The 9,019-nt window shown below is 40.8% G+C and overlaps 1 pseudogene; it reads right to left on the reverse strand.

Annotated features, from left to right (window-relative positions):
- Nucleotides 1–567, reverse strand: part of LOC102501899 (centromere protein U pseudogene) — a 2,398-nt pseudogene extending 1,831 nt beyond the window's left edge.
- Nucleotides 568–9,019: the final 8,452 nt, after the last annotated feature.

Here is a 9,019-nt window from a genome sequence, read left to right on the forward strand (position 1 = left end):
GACTGGGCACCAGGGGGTCCTGTCTCTTTAGCAGTGGCCAGTTCAGCTGATTTCTCAGAATGTTCTGAAGATCCCGTAGTTGGGATAGTTTCATGCTGTGTACTTATTTTTTCTGCTGATTTAACTTTTCTTCTTATATCACTTTCTTCAGTGCTTTCAGATTCATTACTAATGAACTCTAGTTTTCTTCCTGGCTTTTTCACACCGATTTCTACAGATTTGCTTCCACTTGCTTCACTTTCCAAAGTGTCCAAACTTCTTTGTTTTTCTTTTCCTTGAGGTGTTGTAGGAATAGATGATCTGCAGTGTTTGTGGAGTTCTTCATCATCAGCATATATAACGGTGCTATGTAAAGGAGGATCAAAGGTTTCATAAGGTTCTGTATATTTGTCATTTTCATTCAACCCGATGCTTGAGATATCAGAATTATCAGGAAAATCAAACACATCAGTAGGCTTGCGCTTCTGATCAGCTTTAACTTCCACAGAATGTGCTTTTCTTAAAGTGTTCTTTGAAGATCTTGCACGCGCAGCCCTGGGGGGGCCGCCCCCGCCGCAGTGGGGCCATCCGACCACTCTCCCAACACTCAATTTTTTTTAAATGAAAATTTTCACCCAATAAGTTTTCTTACTATATAGGCAAATCTGATTTTTTTTGGGGGGGAGGGGGAGAAATTTTTTTGCTATAGATTGCATGCATTCACCAGAGAGACAGAGAGAGATGGAGATATAGAGAAAGTGAGAAATCCCTATAGGGTGGATGGCTATGTTGCAATCCCTTCCCCTTCATTCTCCTCTCAGGATTTTGGGCATGCACATACACATGACTGGTGTGTTTCAAGCCACCAGGTCCAGCAATCAAACCACAGTCGGCCACATGGTAGTCCAGCACCTTAAACACTACAATACTTGCTGGCTCAGACTATATCTTTTGAATAGGTTTAGCACTTATGTACTTACTGAAAGTCCTAATCTATTCTACAGTCTTCATTAATTGGTGGATACAGAAAATGAACTTCTTTACTGAAGAAGTAAATTACCTTTTCAGTAAATTTTTTTTAAAATGAGGGATCAGCAGTTAGCATAATGGCTATGTTGCTGGACTACCATGTAGTTGACCATGGTTTGAGTCCTGGACCCGGCGGCTTAAACTCACGCCAGGTGCATGTGCGTGTGTGCCCAAGATCCCAAGAGGAGAATGGAGGAGAAGGAATTGTGGCATGGCCATCCCCCCTGGGGGGGGGATTTCTCATTTTCTGTCTCTCTGTCTCTGTCTTTCTGGCGAGCGCACATGCCCTACAGCAAAAAAACAAAAAACAAAAAAATAAATAAAAACAGAAACAAATAAAAAAAACCCTCTCCCCCCAAAAAAAATAAAAATAAAAAAAATGGGAAATCACTCATATTCAAATCTGTAGGTTTTTGTTTTGTTTTGTTTTGTTTTCCTTTTTAGCAGGAATAGACAGCTGTAGATCTCATTCACAAAAAATACCACAAGCTGACCAAATGCTCCAAGTATGTGCCTCCTTCACACTGCAGGCTCCTTTTTTTTTCTTTTAATGTTTTTTTGCATGCACTCACCAGAGAGAGACAGAGAAACGGACAGTGAGAGGGAATGCAAGAAATCACCCCACAAAGGGGATGGCCATGCCACAGTTCCTTCTCCTCCATTCTCCTGGGATCCTGGGTATGCATGCACATGTACCTGGTGTGAATTTTAAGCTGCCCTTTCTGGGACTCAAACCGCAGTTGGCCAGTGGGAATCCAGCATGCCACCTGTCAGCCTGACACTGCAGATGCTTAATCTACCACATCTCCATTCTGACCAACCAATGATTAATCTACTGGTTGTAATGTTTTGGTCAGAGGAACGTGGAACAAATCAGGAGTCAAAGTGTCCCCTTTTATTATTTATTATTTCATGTCATCTGCTATAATCAATGGATACATACAGTTTGATTGTATGGAAATAAACTGTCTACAACTCTAAAGTGCTGTTCTAATATTATTATTATTTTTGCTCTATGAGCTGTTTAGAAAAAACTTGTTATTATTCTAGACTTTTCTCAGAAATTTACTCTCTGCATTTGTGTAAGTATATTCTTAGCCCAGAATATGTTAATCATATAGCTCAGTATGTACCAATCCTCCCCAAGATTGTAGCCCAGGGTGTACTAGTCCTTAGTCTCTTGAAATATCTTTACATACTACAATGTTAAATAGTACTGTATAATTCATTAGTTAATTGACACCAGGTATTCTTTTTTTTTAATTTAAATAATTCTTTTTTTTTCTCTGATAATTTTATTTAACTTTATTTTAATTTGACCAGAGAGGGATAGGATGAGAGAGAGAGAAAGTAAGAAAGCAAGCAGCCAGGTCAGGGACTCAAACCACAGTCAGCCATGTGGGAGTCCAGTGCCCTTAACCTCCATACCATCTGCTGCACCCCTCCCCCCTTTTTTTTCTGTGAGAGAGATATTTGCTATAGGCCATGTGTGCTCACTGGACAGACAGAGAGACAGAAAGCGAGAAATCACCCCCCTAGGAGGGATGGCCATGCCATGATCTCTTCTCTTCCATTATCCTTTCAGGATCTTGGACACTCATGCACGTGCTCATTGTGAGCTTCAAGTAGCCAGGTCCAGCGATGTAACCACTATGCCATCTGCTGGTCCCGACATCCAGGTATTCTAAACAAAAATAAAGTTTCTTGTTATTAGTGTTAAGAGTTTTATTTTCTCTCTTTTTTTATTTTTTGAGATGTGGGAATCCAGCACCCTCAACCACATGCTATAAGGCATGTGTGCTCGCCAGAAAGACAGAGAGATAGAAAGCAACACATCACCCCACAAGGAGAATGGCCACTCCGCAATCCCTTCTCCTTCATTCTCCTCTCGAGATTTTGGGCACATATGCACAAGTGCCTGGCATAAGTTTAAGCCACCGGGTCTGGGACTTGAACCGAAGTTCAACTACATGGGAGTCCAACGATGTAACCATTACATCATCTGCTGGTCCCAAGAGTTTTATTTTCTCTTATAATTACATTTTTTTTTTTTGAGAAATTTTTTCTGTAGGGAGCGTGTGCTCGCCAGAAAGACAGAGAGAGACAAATAGAAAGCAAGAAATCACCACCCCCATGGGGTAGGGGGGCAGGATGGCCATGCTGCAATCCCTTCTCCTCCATTCCCCTTTTGGGATCTTGGGCACCTGCCTGGCATGAGTTTAAGCCACTGGGTCTGGGACTCAAACCATGGTTGACTACATGGAAATCCAGCGACATAGCCATTACGCCAACTGCTGGTTCCATATTTTCTTTTATAATTTACAGGACTAAGTATAATGTAACATAACATAGATAAAGAGCACCAACAACCTCTATCTAACATTATACTCGATGGTATACTTGATTTTTCCTGGTTGGATCAGGAAGAAAGCAAGGATGTGTGTTCTCACTGCTCTTCCCCCAACATATTGCTGTAATTTTAGCCAGTGATGGTATACTTGATTTTTCCTGGTTGGATCAGGAAGAAAGCAAGGATGTGTGTTCTCACTGCTCTTCCCCACCATATTGCTATAATTGTAGCCAGTGCAATAAATCATGAAAAGGAAATAAAAGACATGCAGATCAGAGAGGAATAAATACAAATCCCAACAAATTTACCAAAAATAAAGAAAAGAAAAAGAAAAAAGTAGAACTAATAAGCGAGTTCAGCAAGGTTGCAGAACACCAGACAAATACTAAATTTCTACATACTAGCAAAAACACATAATCACCAAAATTAAAAATACAGTACCATTTATAATCACTCAAAAAAAATATGGAGGGGCCAGCAAGGTGTCATAGTGGCTGAGGCAGCTGGTTTCTACATGGCTGATTTTGTGGTTCAAGTCCCAGACCTAGCAGCTTGGGAAACATGCTGGGTACATGTGCATGCAAGGTCAAGATCCCGAGAGGAGAATGGAGAAGAGTTTGCAGTGTGGTCATCTCCCCCATGGATGCTTCCTCATGTTCTTTCTCTCTCTCTGTCTCTCTCTGGTGAGCTCACATGCCCTATATAGCAAATGAAAAGAAATAACTTAAAAAAAATAGGAAAGAAGTACTTAGGTATAAATCTAGCATAACATGTGCAGAATTTACATGCCAAAAACTATGGAGTGCTAATGAAATAAGTCAAAGGAGATCTAAGTAAATGGAGAGAACTGTATTCATGGATTGAAAGACTCAAGATGGTAAAGATGATGCCATTTTTCAATTTGATAGATTGAGTGCAACTCTTTTTTTAAAAAATAATTATTTAATTTTATTTATTCATTAATTTATTTTAATTTGACCAGAGAGAGACACAGAGAGAGAGAGAGAGAGAGAGAGAGAAAGTGAGAAAGCAAGCCACCAGGTCTGGGACTCGAACCATGGTCGGCCATATGGGAGTGTCCAGCGCCTTAACCACCAGGCCACCTGCTAGTCCCTTGAGTGCAACTCTTATCAAAATCCCCAAATGTTTACAGCTATAGAAGGTTATTCTAAAGTGAATATAAGAGACAAAGAACAAGAATAGCTACTGTTGGGACTAGCAGATAGCATAATGGCTATGTCATTGGACTCCCATGCAGTCAACTGCGGTTCCAGTCCTGGACCTGGTGGCTTAAACTCACGCCGTGCATGTGTGTGCCCAAGATCCCAAGAGGAGAATGGAGGAGAAGGGATTGCGGTGTGGCCATCCCTCCTGGGGGTGGGGGTGGGGGGATTTCTCGCTTTCTGTCTCTCTGTCTCTCTCTGTCTCTCTGGCGAGCGCATGTGCCCTATAGCAAAAACCTCTCCAAAGAAAGAATAGCTACTGTTTTGAAAAAGAATAATTATTATCTGATGTCAACACTTACTATATAGCCACATTAATTAAGATGTGTAGTGTTGATACAGAGAGACACACAGATTAAAGATACAGAAGAGAGAATCCAGAAACAGACCCACACAAATTGGTCAATAGATTTTTGAGAAAGATGCAAAAATAATCAATGGAGAAAAGATAGCATTTTGGCAAATGATACTGAAATTAGACATCAGGCAAAAAAAAAGAAAGATTTTTATGCAGTCTAGTAATAAATGAAATGAAATAAATAATAATTATTTTATTTTTTAAAAGGAGAGACTTAAGTGTGAAAGTATAAAACTTCCAGAAGGAAATATTTGAGATCTAGGGTTAGACTAAAAGTTCTCAGGCTTGATACCAAACTTACTATCTAAAACTGGGAACATTTCAAAATTGACCTTCATTGAAATGGAAATTTTTTCTTCATGAAAGAACTTAGTAAGAGGATGAAAGACGAGTCATAGAGTAGAAGAAAATATTTTCAAACAACATACCTATGAAAAGACTAGCTTTTGGTGCCGGCAGGTAGAGTGGTGTTTAAGGGCGCTGGACTCCTACAAGGCTGACTGCAGTTTGAGTCCTGGACCTGGCAGCTTGCTTTCTTACTTTCTCTCTCTCACTCTGTCCTTCTCTGGTCAAATTAAAATAAAAATAATTAAATAAATAAAGTTAAATAAAATAATTCTTAAAAAAGACTAGCCTTTAGAATACACAAGCAACTCTCAAAGTTCAACAGCAAAAAAGGCAAGCTAGTCAGAAAATGGAGAAACGACAAGAGAGATTTTACTGAAGAAGATAAAGATGACAAATAAGCATATAAGATGTTCAACATCATTAGCTGTTAGAGAAGTGCAAGTTAAAACCACAATGAGGTATCTCTACATGCCTACTAGAATAGCTAAAATAGAAGATAATGACAACACCAAATTGGTTGGCGAGAATGTGAAGAAATGGAATCACTTACGTGTTGCTGGTGGGAATGTAAAATCATACAGCTATTCTGGAAAACGGTTTGGCAGTTTCTTAAAAACCCTTCTGTGTGACTACCATATGCCCCAGCCACTATGTATCTACTGATTTTCCCCAGAGAAATGATACTGTATTTTTTCATATTGCCAAAGGGCATGGGCGCAAGAGACAGAGACAGAGAAAACAAGCCCTCTCAAATGGGGTGTGATCATACCACAATCCTTTTTTTTCTCCATGTCTCCATCCTATCAGTATTTTGGGCATATCTGCACACATACATGCACTTGGCATATTTTTCAGGCTGCTGGGGCTGGGATTTGAATCCCCATCAGCTATGTGAGATCTGACTCCTTATGCACAGCACTTAATTGTTATGCTACGGCGCCTACCTGACAATGTATTTCCATATATGAACTTCTATGTGAATGTTTGTAAATACTTTATTTATAACTGAAAACATCAGTTGTTCTTTGATGGGCAAATGATTAACCAAACTGTGATGCATCTATACCAGAGAATATTATTTAATGATAAAAAAGGAACAAACTACTCCCATGTGGTTGAATGCAGTTCGAGTCCTGGACTTGGCGGCTTGCTTTCTCACTCCCCTGCCCCCCTGTCCCTCTCTGGTCAAATTAAAATAAGTAAGTAAATGTTATTAAAAAAGTTAAATATCCCTTCTCCTTCTGGGATCTTGGTCTCACACACACGCACAAACACACACATGCGTCCAGTGTGAGTTTAAGCCACCAGGTCCGGGTCTCAAATCGCGGTCGACTACATGGGAGTTCAGCGACATAGCCATTATGCTAACTGCTGGTCCCAATAAAATAATTCTTTAAAAAAAAACTAGTTACAAGGGAAAGTTTTCCTGACCTGTAAATGACATGTGTGATTACTTCTTTTTCTTTCTTTTTTTAATTTAAAAGAATTATTTAATTTTATTTATTTTAATTTGACCAGCAATAGATACAGAGAGGAAGAGAGAGAGGGAAAGTGAGATAGCAAGCCACCAGGTCCAGGACTCGAACCATGTTTGGCCATGTGGGAATGTCCAGCCCCTTAACCACCACGCCACCAGCTGGCCCCTTTTTCTTTTTTTTTTTTTTAAGAGGTTTTTGCTATAGGGCGCGTGCAGCTCTCCAGAAAGACAGAGAGAGACAGAGAGACAGAAATCAAGAAATCACCCTCCAGGGGGGATGGCCACGCTGAGACCCCTTCACCTCCATTCTCTCAGGATCTTGGGCACATGCACCTGGCGTGAGTTTAAGCCACCGGGTCCAGGACTCGAACCACGGTTGACTACATGGGAGTCCAGCGACATATCCATTATGCTAACTGCTAGTCCCATTTGTGATTATTTCTAAATGATAAATGGGAATTGAATAAAAGAGGGAGAGGACTGTTGCAGATCTTTCAAATATCTGAGTAAACCCATCTGATAGTTCAAATAGGAGAACAGGAAATAAAATCACACCTGAAAGAGAGAGAAGTTTTTTTTTATTTTTTTGGAGAGATTTTCACTGTAGGGCGCGTGCACTCGCCAGACAGACAGAGAGAGACATAGAGACAGAAAGCGAGAAATCACCCCCCAGGGGGGATGGTCACGCCGCAATCCCTTCTCCTCCATTCTCCTCTCGGGATCTTGGGCACGCACGCACACGCGCCCGGCGTGAGTTTTAGCCACCGGGTCCGGGACACGAACCGCGGTCGACTACGTGGGAGTCCAGCAACATAGCCATTGCGCTAACTGCTGGTTCCCAAAGAGAGATAAGTTTTGATCTTACTTTTCCAACAGGTGAAATGAAACATTTAATGAATTCAAAGACAACAGGTGAACCAGCTAAACTGATGTTTCTTTTGATGCTTGGCTGCCCCCTTTCTGTTGGTTGTTTAATGAAATGATCTGAATAACCTCCCAAGTGTCCACATAGAATAGTCTAGTTTTAAATTTATGAAGCTGTGGCTTCGGTCATTATTGTTTATAGAGGTCAGATAATGCAAATAACAATGAGAAGATTTGTATTTTTCTGGAGATGATCCTACTATCTTCCAGAGCTAAAGGAGGAGTTATAGAGGTCAGATAATGCAAATAACAATGAAAAGATTTGTATTTTCTTGGAGATGATCCTTCTATCTTCCAGAGCTAAAGGAGGAACCGGTGTAAAGACCCAGAGCTGGGGAGGAGCCTGATGCATCTGAGTAAGGGAAGTAGTGCTGAGTGGCTGCAGCAGTGAACCAGAGGGGATGGCATGGTGTCAGATGAGGCGCACTCCTAGGTCAGAGGCTTCTACATAGCTTGAGGATTTTGGTCCTTCAGAGTCCTGAAAGAAATAGAAAGGTTTTAAGCAGGACAGAAACTTGGTAAGATGTTATTTCAAGTTCAGTCTAGCCACACTGGAGAATGGATTAGGGAGGGAAAGCAAGACCAATAAGGAAGCTAGGTCCAGGAGTCAGATGGTGAAGCTGGGATCTGGTTAAAGCAATAAGATGTAAAAAGACTGATGCATGTGAAATTTTTTAGTAGGTAGAATCCACAAGACCTGACATTAAATTGGTGTTGGAAAGGATTTTTTTGTTTTTTTTTTTTTTTTTTTTTTTTTTTTTGCCCCTGGTGGGTGTGCGTGCATACACCAGAGATAGAGAGGCAGACAGAGGGAGAGAGAAAGCAACTCCTAATGGGCACAGCCATGCAGCAATATCTTCTCTTCCATCTCTTCATCCAGTTGGGATTTTGGGCATGTGTACGTACATATGTGCCTGGTATTTTTCTTTTTAATAAATTTTATTTCTTCTTTTTAATAAATTTGACCACAGAGAGGCAGAGAGGGAAAGGGAAAGTAAGAAAGCAATGCCTGGTGTTTTTCCAGACACCACGCTGTGGTGTGCTTTTCTTTTCTTTTTTAAGAGAGAGATTTTCGCTATAGGGCATGTGTGCTCGCCAGAGACAGAGAAAGACAGAGAGAAACAGAAAGTGAGAAATCACCCCTGGAGGGATGACCACGCTACAATCCCTTCTCTTCCATTCTCCTCTCAGTATCTTGGGCACTCACACACATGGACCCAGCATAAGGTTTTTTTTTTTTTAAGAATTATTTTTATTTGGGATCAGCAGTTAGCATAATGGCTATGTCGCTGGACTCCCACGTAGTCGACCGCGGCTCGAGTCCTGGACCC

Source organism: Tupaia chinensis, unplaced genomic scaffold, assembly GCF_000334495.1.
Source record: "Tupaia chinensis unplaced genomic scaffold, TupChi_1.0 Scaffold000111_1, whole genome shotgun sequence".
Classification (NCBI taxonomy): domain Eukaryota; kingdom Metazoa; phylum Chordata; class Mammalia; order Scandentia; family Tupaiidae; genus Tupaia; species Tupaia belangeri.